At 35.0% G+C, this 13,998-nt stretch overlaps 1 protein-coding gene across 1 annotated transcript in view; it reads right to left on the reverse strand.

Moving 5' to 3' along the window:
• Window positions 1–13,998, reverse strand: part of LOC106638266 (uncharacterized) — a 42,493-nt gene that overhangs the window by 8,360 nt on the left and 20,135 nt on the right. The window lies entirely within an intron of this gene.

The following is a 13,998-nucleotide window of genomic DNA, read 5'->3' on the forward strand; positions in this document are numbered from 1 at the left end:
AGTCGTATAAACGCAGTAGTAGTGGAAGACCAAAGCCGCAATGACAATCATAACAGTAGTGGCTCATACAGGGCGTTTTACGAGCCCGCGGGCGGCATTTACGGTCGGCATATCTCTTCTAAACATCACCTTTTGACCCAAACCAACCCCCTATCCTACCGCCCCCACCCCCTCGTCAATGGCAACAACAACAACAGCAGCAGCAGCAGCAGCAGCAGCAGCAGCACATAGCCTTTCGGTCGCGCGTGTCGGTCTATCTCCATCTCCATATCTATTGCTCGGCATTTCGCCCCAACGCCGTTGTTGTACCACACGGTTGGCCTACCGGATCTAACGCTCCGCTGCCCATTCTTTCCCTCCCCCTTTTTACGCTGAGCAGCAGTAGGTAGTCCGACTGATACGAATTTCCGGTCGTCGCATGCGCCGCTACTCGCGTGTGCCGACCCGACGTGGCCCAACGCACTGTAGCGAGTAATGGTGTGGAGGGTGGGAGGAGGTCAATCGCGATTTTTTACAAGCTCTGGCTAGCTGGCAGTTGATTCTCCCTTCTCCCCCCCCCTTATTTCTCTCTGTGGTACATGCACGTGGTCATTCTTAAATGTCAAATACACTGGCACTGAGCCGATTGGGGAAAAGTGTGCGCTTACCCCTTTTCCACCACCACTGGTGCCACCCCGTGAGTGAGCATCCGTCTTTCTTTCTGATACTACTCGCTATCTTTTCCTATCTCAATGTTGTACGAAGAAAATAAGTCGGTTCAAAGTCTTCACGAGCCACTGTAATGAAATAAAATGAGGAATCACATACAGCCATTTGGAGAAAAATACAAGTCTAGAACATACACTCCAAAGTCAGTACTACCCATAAGTATACTGTCACTAAAGCTAGTGATCTAAATTCTCGTGCTACCTTTTTTTCTCACCATCGTTAATCATTCTTCTCCATCGCATCATGCAACTACCCACACAGCACACAACGAGCTAATGCTAGTCCTCCCTGCTAGTTGCTAGTTCCTCGTGTCACACACCTCCTTGTCCTTAGTTTTTCTCCTTCATTAATTTCCTTCTCATTCTGCAATGCTAACTTTCTCGAAGATTCGTACTTAAACGCACGCTTGCACGCATGTAGAAAAAAAAATATCGGAAATAATGTGATGAATGACAGGCATGTGTAGGTTGAAACATTTCTCATCTGTGCCATGATGACCACTATCTCGACTGCTGCCTATCGTCAATCCTAGCATGCACGAGCTTTACGACGGCTCTTCCTGGCATACGACCCTCACCTACGCTGCCAGGCATGCGTTTTAATACGTCCACCCACGTAGCTAGTTCTGCGCTGAATCTCCTTGGGGGTGTTGAATGTGGATTTGTTCCAATGTATGTATGCGTATCATTTGATACGCGCGAATCATACAAGAGTGATACATACGTATGTGTGGTGCACCTCTGTGGTGGGTTTTGGTTCGTTTGTATTTTACCTGATGGATTAGGATTCCGATGACGTGATGGAAGTGGTGGTGAAACGCTGAGACTCCACTCATACACGCGCGTGCTCTAATTAATTGGTTTGGCAGGGTAATTTATTAAGTTCGTACCTTGGACTCTGAAAATTGTGCATTACTATATATTTAGTTAACGAGGCTCCATGATGTTAAATATCTATTTTGGAAAAAAAATTGAAACGACATTAGTGATATATTGTCAAAGAATTTAATACTGGGATTCTTGGACTTATCGTCTTTCTTCTTGAATGCAAGTACATATACATGTACTAATATATGCATACCTCGTAAGTTGTGCGCGGGTTTTCTAAAACGTTGACGTCATTCATTCTTGAAATGCTCCGTCGGCAAAAACATGCTATGCCCATTCCACGCGTGACGCATAAAAATGCGCGAACGTTATTCGTTTAACTCCATTCTTTTTATTTAATTTAATTTTATTTTTTTTCGATAAGTTATACCTTTCGGCAGGGCTAGTTCAGTAAATCCTAGGCCCAAAAAGTTTGAAAGCTCACCTCAGGTGTGTCATTAAAAAGCTTATGAATGCAATATTAAAATAATTCTTAAATGTATGGCAAAAGTAGCATGAAATTGGTTGAAAAAAATATTAACTACATTTTAGTTGGTTGAAAATCGATTGAATGGAAATACTTAAAACCTTCAAATAGACAAATGAAAAAAAAAAAAGGATTAACATGTAAACATACTTAATAGCAAAAAAAAAGAGAACTAACCAGAAATTAAGGTACAAAATAAGGACACTAATTTAAAGAGACAGTAATGAAAAAAACATTAAAATAAAAAATGAAATAAAATTAGCTTAAATAGAGATATGTAGTAAGGGTGGGAAAAAAGGGATAAACGTAACATAGTAATTAAGAGTAGAGAAATGCATTGATATAGAAACAAAAAAAAAAAAAAAAACATAATAAAAGTCACGACAAAGATAAACATTTTTATTTATAAAAAATACATCTTGAATTACGAAAAAACTTGAAAAAGTGCTGATGAAAACACAGAGTAAATGAGACAGGGATAATGTAAGTAAAAGAAAGAAACAAATTTTTTTGCAGAAGCATCCAAAGGTGCAAAAAAAGTAAGGATATAAGGCTAAAGGAAGAAAAAAATTAATTGAGAAAGAGAGGGAGAGAAACAATATAGAGAAATGGCAAAAATAAAAAGCGGGAAATTTATTAGGATGCAAAAATAAAGGAAAAAGGGCCGTAGAGGGTAGGGAATTACATAAATATGTCATAAGGATCGCAAAAACTGCGTTCATCAATCAAATGCTGTGTATATGTTCACGACGTGGGCATGCAAGCGCTAAAATGGCGTGATACCGGCTAGTGCAATTTGCCGGTTTCAAAGACGACGTGGTACACATAAAAAAAATGTGGGAGGAAAAAAAGAAAATACCTTTATATATACGAAAGGGAAAGGTAAGACGAGGAAAGAGTGGGTGGGAGCCTTGGACTTAATTATGAGACCCCCCTCGTGGGTGATGTATGACGCTTATGATCACTGTGGTCACGAACAGCTGTATGATTTTTCGCCCTAATGCGCTTTATCGCATACTAACGTTAATGTCGTCTGCGTAAAAATTTTTTGTTCGCTAATCATGCAAGTGGTACCTATAGGTTGTGTTGTTCTTTTTCCTAGCAATTTTGGCTTATTTTTCCAAATTTTCACCATATTGCTGACTATCAATTTAGCAAAAAAAAAAAATTTAGTCGAAATTTCCTCGAAATGGGTACAATAGATAGTTTGCAGAGGTATTTTACAAATTTTTTTATTTTTTTAGTTTCGATTGTTGCACAAAAATGTGACATAAGTATTTTTATTGGTTGAAAATATGGTAAAACCGCATTAAAATTTTTTTATTGATTTTACAATACGATTTATATTTTTTACAGTTCAAAATAATTAGTAGAAAGAGATAAAGCCTCGTATTACTAAATAAAAGGTAAGTGTCACTCTCTTCCCCTCCTGGCTTTTTTTCATTGTCACAACCACCACATGTACAAAACAAAAGCCATAAATCAAAGTAATTGCAAATACTAGCAGCGCGTACGATCAGAGTGGCGCTCGTTCTCTGTCGGGGTGCAACATCAATTTTAAAATGATTTCGGCAAGATTAAATAAATATCATCCCATAAATATGGATACAAGCGGAGATATACCTGTACTAGAGGCGAAAGGCAATATGCGTATTATATGTATGAAGGACAAAATTGCTTGCCAAAAATGACGCTTGAAAAATATTAACTCATTTTTTTCATACCCTACAACATTTCTGTGATATAAAAAAAAAAAAAGAAAAGTATTTCAATACAAACATGACCTCTTATTTAAATAAATAGTGAATTTTTTAATCATGGTTGATTCACTTGTATACTCTTTGCAACGTACTATTATATGTACCTCTACCCATTGCAGATCCCAGATCACTCGACGAAAAGATAAATTCTTGTACGTGAAGTTTTTCAATCGTCGTGTTCTTCCTTTTCCTCCCTTTTTTTAGCAGGAGGTACAATCTTCATGAATGAATAATAGGCCAACGCTGTCTTTCGAGGATACTACTCCCTTTTTCTCGTTCTTTGTCTCCAACCAACTTTTGCTGCTTTTCTTCTTTAATGTTTTTATACAGTTGGATTGTTTGTGACTGGAAATTAGTCCGATTGAAAAAAGAGCCCTGCTCTTTCGTAGTCCTACCAGTATCATGTATATGGCAAGTTCATTGTTAGTAATGAGGATGATAATTAAAAAAAAGATTCTGAGATTTCGTTTCATAGCCCAATATGCCATGTACATATCTTCCACATACACGTGACGCCCTTGGAATATTGAAATAATAATTATATGCAAGACGTTGTTTACGAGTTCAGCTTATTGAAATTCAGGAAAGATTAAATTGACCAGTGACAGACAAAAAAGAGATAAAAAAAACTTCCAATGAAAATTAATAGTAGATACTCTCCAATAATGGTCAGACAAATGAGAGATTAAAACATTAGAGCCCTTTTTGTTTTCTTGAATAATAACTGAGATGGAGGCAACGAAAATAATGATGGTTGTAACCCTACTCTAGGAGACTATTTCGATCTCGTGATCAAATTTGTGTGTTTCTAAACACCAGAGAATGATAAATCAAATGCCTGTAAAAGAATCAGTACATTCGAAGTAGAGAAGCGAAAGAAAAAGCAACCCAACCATCCAAAAGTTGTTGAAGCTCTAAGATATTTTTACAAAACGTCAAAGCTTACCAAATTGACACTTTTTTACTGTAATGTGTGTCCAATAATTGTTAAAGTGTCGTTGTATTTGTTTTTTGCTTGCCAAATCCTTGTTTAAGAAAGGACAGTGGAACTGACACAAAAACAAATCAGCCCAGTGTAGGTCACACGTTATTTATTGTCGAAGCGCAAAAACGAGAGAGAGAGCGAGACAGAAGGATTGGGGTCATCACCGCAGTAGGCTATGTTGCTGACTACACACACCTGCTAGCGCAAAAGTACGCAACGTTGACATACTGCCCGTGAGAGTTTTTACCTTGCAATGCGTACCCTCGCTATTAATCTGTAAAGGATGGCTGAAAAAGTTGTGGCTCTGAGTTTTTTATAATTATACCAGTCACGAACGTTTGAGGATTGGTATTGGGTTTTTTTTTCTTTTTGCATTTTAGAGAGGAAACTAGAAATCAAAGGTCCTATTTGGTACGCAATCGTTTAGGCATCATGCTATCGCGCACTTGCCTTTTACCTGCGATTGAACGGTTTTCATCGATTGCTGCCGTTGGAATATGTGACATTTTTAGAAATCTGATTTTTTTTTACTGTGCCATTGAGTTCGTACTGGGACTCGTGGTTTTTTATGAATTCATATGTATACGAGCTTCCTTAAATAGAATGAGCACATATCTAGTGTCACTAAATTAAAGCTGTAGGTATCGATGACACGAGTTAGGATACACAACTGCAGGATTTGAGCCTAATATCCAGTTGAGTGAGTTACAATTGTTAGAGATTTATCAAACTATAACCATAAGCAATCGTGAGCAGTCAGTCATGAATTTAAATTAAAGTATAGGACATCTTACCTCATTCTGGAATGTAAAAAAAAAATACAGCCTTGGACTTTAAGGCTTTGTTGTTTTTTAACGCTCGATTAAATGAGAAGCAGGACTCTTATGTTACGGCAACTTTTGATTTTTTTAAATTATTATTTAGTATAAGCTCAACGACTGGTGCAGTTTACTGAAGAGTATAAGATATGTCATTTCCGCTAAAACAAAACTCATTAAGTATGGTATATTTGGATAGTAACTTGTAAAAATGGTCAGAGTATTTTTAAACAACGGTCAATTTTATGTTTTGTTATGAATTGTACTTGTTTTCCGTTACATCAAATTACATTAAGTTCAGCATAAATTCTATTTTTATTTATTTTTTGATTCGATGGCTGACACAAAATATAGCCTTGTTTATTTCAAAGATATTAAACCCTTTTAATTTACGGATAAAGATTTATTTGTCAATACACTTTATAAACGAATGAATTGTTGAAACGGATTCATTTAATGTATTTATTTTGGAAACATTTGGACGTATATTTCAATGCGAAAAAATCAATAACAGATTAATTCATACCACTAGCAGTGAGTGCATGAAATATATATATATATATATTTTTTTTTTTTTTCACAAAAAATGTCATTTGTATATGAATTTTAATGAATTATAATGGATTTAGTTAACAATAAATAGATTACACAAAGTATTTCTTAAAAGCCAGAAATAAGCAGACAGTATATATTATAAAATCATTGGATTTTTTTATCGTTACTTCTGTAGCAATTGAATTTAAGCAAAAATTATTGAACTACATTAATTAACGTCGAGACTTCACAAAAATTTCGTTTATTTTTGTAATCCTAATTTTACATTTAAAATAGTTTTAATGCTATAAAACACTTCTGAGCTGCATCCCAAAGAAGAAACTATTATTTTCAGAGCATTAATTTCATAATGAATACTAGATATAAAAGCAGCTGAGTCAAAAAATGTAACAATGCATGTTGTAGTAACACTACAATTGTTCATTTTATGCATGGATCAGTTGATATACTTATGTGTGGTTTGAAGTATTCAGGTATACTAAACTGCAATCAGAAGTTCTTCGAAATATCGATGTAAGAAATTAAGAAACTTACGTAAAGGTTCATGCTTAAAATGCATGCTATGGGGTAAAGACAAGTAGTTAGAGATGCACATACAAATAAAAAAGTGGGAATCGGACTGAAGCACAGATATGGGGGTATTAAATCAAGAGCTGGAAATGCTGGTAGATACAGAAAAAAATAAACAAAAAATTTAATACTGTCAGTTCAGATGGTATTAAAAAAACAGAGATCAAGTCATTATTGTATGATGTGGAAACGAAAAATAATACCTAGAGAAACCTGCATAATAGACAAGAAAATATTTAGGTAAGATGGAATATTTAATAAAATGTAAAGTAGTGGAGTTAAACGGTTTCTTAGCTAACTTGTGACAAAGGCTCATAAATGGCGTAGTGACTGTAGCCATGTTTTGGTGTATAATGTTCAAAAGTATAATTTTTGAATTTCTGAAAATCATCCAGAACTAATAAAGGTAAGCTAAGTTACAAATTTTCACCCTAACAAACATCAGATACTTCAAGCACCTATAATTTTAAGAAAATACCCCAGTATTCTAACCCACTCGATTATTGAAAGATTAAGACAATTTATTTTTGTGAAATGTCGGGTTCCACGAATGAAGTGTACGAACCGAAATTTCTCTGTCTAGCAGCCCAATGCGTAAGCTAAGGAGTATTTAATAGCTGGCATCACGTCTTTCAAATGCATACAAAGCTATACTCACAAAGTTACGTATAACGTGGAACTGAAGAGCACTCGAGGAAAGGAGAGAAAAGGAGGTAGAAAACAATTTTCAAGTAGGTCATCGGAAAGCTCCGTCTCTTCTCTTCGTACGTACTATATACGTATGAATTTGACAGAGTTTGTGCGAATGATAATACATCAGGGATAGAGAGAAAGCTCGAAAATTTCTCGCCCATTTTTGCTTAGAGGCAGAATATGGAGCTGGGGTGAAAAAGATTATTGGAAAAGGAGAGTTTTGGAGGTATAGGTAGGTAAACCCAGATATGAAGGATGGGAGAGAAGGAAGATTTAATATACAGCGAGGCCGCACTTCTTGTCACTCCAAGAATTCCCTGGAATTTTTCTTTCTAATTGAATTATTGTAATTTATGGGGGAGAAAGAGAGAACAAAAGACTGGAACTGCGATGGCTCACTTTTTTTACCTATCTGGAGATCTGTCTGGACCTAAAATAACTTTTGCTGGTAAAAATATCGATCATTCTTCATTTGTGCTGCATATGTTATTTACATACTCTTACGGTAATTGTGTTTACAGTGATTATTACCCTGTTAGTTTTCTTGTTTTTTCAGATCATTCTTTAAAAAATCATGGCAGTTTCATGGAAATTTGTAGTGATCACTACGAACATGTATTTTCTGAAACGCATCTAATGTCAAAATTTGTGATTTGTCGATAAGAATTGAACAATTGTAGGATCTTATATCTCGTAAACGTTTTTTTACCATCAATTAATATAAAGAGTGGTCAGGGAACGATATAGATAAATATGTAAGAAGGATGGGCGTTTGTGAAAAAAATGTACAGCATTCAAGTGGAATGATATGCACCTAGAAGGAAAGTAAGATACGCATGGATACAGATACGTTCATACACGCACGGAAAGAACTCTTTTATTTAACTCCTGTAGGTATACCGAATATTTTTCGTCACGAGAAAGACATTAGTGAGATTCTGCTGACAGGTGTTCTGAATCATTACGAAGATACATATACCTATGTACACTAACATAGGGAGTAATAATTTCATGTGGTAAAGTAGAAAGATAAAAATGAACTAATGTACACTGGTTAAGCTTATATTAATGCATACAGCGTGTAAATAAATTGTTTCTGTACTCTGCATCCAATGCATCGTAAGTTCATTAATAAGTCATGATTCTTTTTTGAGTGAAACTTTTGAAGTTACCGAATTAACTTTGACAGCTATCTGTTTTCTGTCTTCTGTGAAAATAGTGTAATATTATAACTCAATCAGCTGACTATAATATAACAGCAGAGAACTATAATAAACTTCAACTTCTTGCAATGTTACAATCAATAATTTTTTTTTTAATTCTCATTCTTAAAAATCTTAATGATTTCATAACTTTTTTTCAATAATCATAAAAAAAGGAAGAAAAAATAATTTTTTCAACTTTATGAGACTTCTTTTTTCAGGATTATATTTTATCGAAAAAGCTGATTGAACCTTCTTCAGTCGTTCATTATTAATTACTAGATAATGGTCATACAAACACTGATCCTAAGTTTTACAGGAGATGCAAATATATTGATGGAAAGTAAAAGAAAAATTTGTAAAGTGGCCTTACTCCCTGACTTAAAAAAAAAAAAAAACAACTTTTTTACCTCAACTCTCATTTTACGTTACCAAGGAAAAAAGAAAGCTTAACATCAGCAGCAGCAGTAGCAAAACCAGTGCTGATAACTCATTCCTTGGCTTGAAAAGTAAAGAACATGAGTAAAAAAAAGACGAAAATCTCATGCAAACCTAACGAGGTTATCAACAAGCTTCTGGGTATGCACAGAAAATTTGAGAATAACAAAAGTAAAGACAAAATCACTCTCCGTTTCCTCCAATTTTCCTCCAAGTAAATAGTTATATTTAAAAGGAGACTAAGCCATTTACCACCAGAGAAAAATAAACTCGTTACAAAAAGTATAGTTCTCTGTAGCAAAAAATTATGATCTCCTGAAACCTACAAGATTTGTCTGTACTGTTATTCTTGACTACTAAAATTGTTGGCTTCTGTAATACAATTTTTCACACCATATACAGAGGGAGATAGAGAAAGAGAGGACAGCCAATCATCATGATTGAATGAACAAGTCGGATCAAATAGAAAATGAAGAAGAGAAGAAAACAAAGAAAAACTAAGTGTCGAGTAGCCTTCTCGTCCCCTAATTCGTACAAATGTATTTTCTTTTGGGCTTCTGTACTCGTACACACATACACGTATATAGTACATGTGGTATGATTAATACGCGTTTCCGTGGCTTATTAGTCGAAAGTTAGAAGGAGAGAAGAGAGCCCAACAGCTGATGCTATGCTTCCATCCCCCCTAGGCTCGCCCTCTCTCTTCTTTCATCACTATCTCTCTCGCACGCTAAAACCACTTTCTATATATACCTTCTCTGCGTCGTACCATGCGCTCAATAGCAGTTTGCACCTTTCCCACAACCTGCATATGCAAACATATGCACTAGAGCACGTTATACCAACAACCACACGTTCTCTTGCTTATCACCTCTGGGCTAACTCTGGTGGTAGACGAGAGGCGGTCACGTAGCTGGGATTAGGATGCCCAAGGGGACAAGAGTTGGAATTTTTAGTCAAGAGAAAGTATGGCCTCCCAAGCCAAATTGCGTAATCATTTTCCAGTTTTGCAATCGCACGTGCATGTGTATTGCGTATTGTCAGACATATATACTTTTGTTGATGTATGGTGTAATATTATTACTTAATTTCACATGCACTTTTTTTGGTCACCAACCCACCAAAAATCCCCTCGACTCATCATTCCTTTTTGTGGATCCAAACCTCCCGAAAGTCTGATAACAACTCCTGTGTTACTTTACTTCAACGAGAGTTTTAGTATATCCACTACGTGTCAAGCATACATACGTATACATACGTGTTCATACAGCTATACCCACACACGTGCACACATACTTAAACATGCATGCACTAGCAGGTGTGCGTGTGTGTTGGTACGTACGTGTGAAAGATACGTGCATCAATATTTCGTGCGCGCATCAGAATTCACGCGGAGAAAAGTATCCCGAAGACTTCTCCGCTGCTACTCTGCAGCACTGAATTTTATTTTTCCGACATTTTGAATACCAAAGATAAAACTTTTCCATTCATTTCATGAGTTTTTCGAGCTTTTCACGGCAGAAGCTAGGTATTTTCAGTTGCGGAAATACATTTTTTTTAACGAGAAAAAAGAGATGGACGGAGTTAAGGTAAAAGTTCTTCCTGTGACGTTAGTGAGTATATATATACAGATCAAAGACGTCGATGAATGTGGAATTTCACTAAGAAACATTGAGTAACATTGAAAAATTTTTTTTTTTAATCTATTGATCTTGGAATTTTTGTAAATAAGTAAAGAGTTCTTAAAAACCAATCAATATACCGACTGATTAGTGTTCTGAAATGTATACAAATTTAGGCACATATCGATACGGTGCGACTGCTGGTAATTAAAAAAATTCCAAGTTCAGTCTCTACCCTAAAAAAAACTAATTGTCATTTAAATATGATTCAATTTTTGAAATTTTTTGAAATTTTTTTCCAACTATTCAGTTTAAAATTTATAATAATTATCGCAAATAGTGTACATTACGCACCAATTCACAAAAAGAAAACCAGAATAGTTATTGCATGTTTTGAGATTCCATCTGAAATAAAATTTTATTTTTCGGTAGAGAAAGGTATCTTTTAAGCACAGTGAAATGTTGGGACAGAAATCCATCAGACTGTATTTCCTATACCAGTGTGTGAATAAAGATTTGCCAATACAACCAGTTAAATAAAAGTATCTCCATTGTATTTTTATTATGACTACGAAAAAATATTAAATCTCTGCGGATTGTGATCTGATGTTTACTTACCTTGTACTTGCCCTCAAATTCTGAACCTCACGTATTATAAAAACCTATGGAGCTAAGCTACGGTATCAAAGTCATTTAGTAATCATCATCCATGCAATAAATCATACATAATTTTTGCTACTCTACCGAGTACTTGTACAGGTTGATGCTTCGTTGTTATTGTTGCAATAGCTTTTATGTAACGTCCGTTTATTTTGCTGTTTTGATTTTTTTTTCATTGTGATTTTTTATCTCAATTCTATTTAAAAAAAATATATGAGGCTTGGTCAATCCTCAGGTATTTTACTTTAGCAATACTTCTTTATTCACGTTTCACTTATATAACTGTATTAGGTAAGACACAATCATAAGTAATAAAAAAATGAACTTGAATCAAAATACGAGTTGTGAACCACTTATATTTTGTACAGCATACATACATGATTTGTACATGATGTCTCCAGGATATACGTATATACATGCATAAGCGTGTAATGAGTTAAGATTTACAGTAGCTTTCACAGTGAATCTAATGCAATCTTTTGACGCTATTCAAGTATACAGCAATTTTTCTATATAGAAAGTCTTTTTTTTCATTTTTCTTCGTGATTCTTTTTGTACAACTGACGTTCTCAGTACGCCCAATACCACTAGTACACAGAGTCTAATCATGTCACAGAATGTAGGCATATATAACACGTATAAAATGGCAGCAACAGGAGCGCTGCCCTTCTCGTCATCTTTTGGCTTGTTTTCTTCTTTCCTTTTCGTCTTTTTTTCGTTTTGCATATTATCGTGCGGAAATACTGACAACGAGTATCGACAGAGTACAAATAAAGGTCGTTGCAGCTGAGATGCACGCTTGGGATCCTGTAACATAAATGAAAAAAAGGGGTATTTGCTTGTATGTACATGGAAATGTAAAAATGAATATAACAATAGTATTTGCTTAATTTCAAATTTTTTAATTTATCTGCGTAGGAAGAAGGAATCATCTTCATTATCATACTTTCTGATCCATATAGTAAATAAAAAGTTAAAATAATGAGGATGTAAAAAAAATTGAATTACGTTATTGTCAATGAAACAGTAAACCGTAATTTAAAGCTTCATATTGAGATTATTAAAGATCTGAGGCAATATTTTAAGGGACTTTGTTTTGAAGTGATAAAGAGTTTTGTACGTTCGTCTAAAATTATCTGAATATTTCTCTCAAAGTATCTATTTAGTAGAAATGCAAGCAACAAACGAAAGATTAAATCAGATGCGGACAATTGGTAGAAAAAAGCATAAAAGCTACTGGCAGGGGAAAAAAGTCTGGAAAAAAGCATTCAAAATCTACTGAAAAGAAAAGAATACAAAAGGCAATGGAAAGCAATAGAAAGAGCGGTAGGGAGAGGTGGCGATAGTGCACTTTGTAGAGGAGACAATGAGGAGAAAACGGGCACGCTGCTCATAAAATGCGAGTGAAGTGCAGGGAAAAAAGAGAGCGAAAAAAAGGTCACAACTCTTTCATTATATACCTAAGCTTGGAAATTCGTGAAACAGATTACAAAATTACCTGTGAAAATAGTAAGAGCACACTTAATTATTTTTAAATATAATGGCCATTGTAAAATGAATCCAACGTCAAAGCCGGGGAGTTGACGGTATTCTTTACTGCCTTTTTGTCTCTATTCTTATTGCTCGTAATATTTTGAATATACAGAAGCTGCCTGACTGGCATTAAAAAATCAATGATAACAAATTTCAATGAAGGTTAACAAAAGAACAGTACAAGATCGATAAACAACTGAGGATGTTTGATGTTCCTAATGATCTTTTATGACAATTATAATGACTGGCCCTCTTTCTTTAAAAAAAAGGTTTGATTAAAAAAAAATATTATTATCATTAAGGTACTTTCCATGCCACGTATTTGTTTTTTCCATTATTTTTACTAATCATCTAAATGTGCATTAAAACACTAAAACAAAAAAAGAAAAAAAAATGAAATCAAGTAGACTTGCATGCATATTTGTACACATATTGATTACGTTTTGAGCCGCAAAATGGTGTACGATAAAACGTCACAACGGGGCGAAAAAATAAGCGAAAAAGCATGAGTGTCAGAGTCAACTCGTACCATGAAAATACGTGGAAATCGTTTTTTTTCTCTTTTTTCATGAAAATATATTTTTTTTTTTTTCAGTAAGATAGAAGCAGTCATATTTGTTCGAAAAAAAGGGAGGTTTTGAAAAAATCACGCAATATCTCCGGTATGTATATGCAAATATTTTTCGTACCACCAGAAAGGCAAAAAGTGCGGTTACTTCGCCTCGATGGAATATATGGCCGACCAGCTTATACTTTTACTCCTTCTCTGCTACGTTCATTTATCAAGGCGCAAAAAGATGTTGCGACTTAGTTTTAATTTACGCGTGACCATTGCTGCAACGTACAGAACTCGTGCCATTCTCCTTTTTTAACTGCGTTCAGAGGTTCTACTTTTCATTGCACCTGCCTTTTTGTGCTGTAGTGAACTGAGGATTATGGAGTATGTCACGCGTTTAAAGGATAAAAGGGAGATGGGGAATAGGGCTTTATGTGAACTTGCTTTATTTTAATGTGTATTGTATGACCCATGGCTCAATCATTTTTATGAAAACGTGTATTATTTGGGCAAATTAGTTTCTTTTTTGTAATTATTATAATTAA

This window comes from Copidosoma floridanum, unplaced genomic scaffold, assembly GCF_036245765.1.
Source record: "Copidosoma floridanum isolate Cflo_tuat_1 unplaced genomic scaffold, Cflo_Japanese_pri ptg000014l, whole genome shotgun sequence".
Lineage (NCBI taxonomy): Eukaryota > Metazoa > Arthropoda > Insecta > Hymenoptera > Encyrtidae > Copidosoma > Copidosoma floridanum.